Source organism: Gracilinanus agilis, chromosome 1 (genome assembly GCF_016433145.1).
Source record: "Gracilinanus agilis isolate LMUSP501 chromosome 1, AgileGrace, whole genome shotgun sequence".
NCBI classification, from domain to species: Eukaryota; Metazoa; Chordata; class Mammalia; order Didelphimorphia; family Didelphidae; genus Gracilinanus; species Gracilinanus agilis.
The window spans coordinates 751,694,165-751,694,747 of NC_058130.1; positions in this window are offsets into that span (position 1 = coordinate 751,694,165).

Genomic DNA, 583 nt, shown 5'->3' on the forward strand with positions numbered 1-583 from the left:
GAGGAAGGGAGGGAGGGAGGGAGGGAGGGAAGGAATCAAGGGGAAAGCCAAGGTTACAAACATGAGAGCTGAGGGTGATAGGGGTGCCTTCAACCAAAATAATAGGCAAAGTTTGGGTGTGAAGTGGTTTGGGGGTGGAGATACACCCACTTTAAAATATTAAACAAATCACTCACAATTTCAGACTGCAGCTTAGGGGGAGACCAGAACTAGATAGATGCATTTGGGGATAACCCAGATAGAGAAAATATCTGAACCAAGGCAGCTACTGAGATCACCAAGAGACATAGTCTGGGCTTATAGTATGTGACATTTGGAGCTAGGAGACCTGGGGTCCAGTCCTGCAAAAAACACTAGCCTTGAGATAACAGGTAAGGTACTTGACCTCTGACCTATAACATAATATGACATGACATCACAAAATAACATGGAAGGCGATATAACATAATAATATTGGTACTGCCAGCCTCATAAAAAAAACACAAAACACAAAAAAAGCATCTCAGAAACCTTAAAACTGAATAAATATGAGATTTGTTTGCAAGATAAACAGGACATAAAATAAGCAGAAAAGGATAATTTC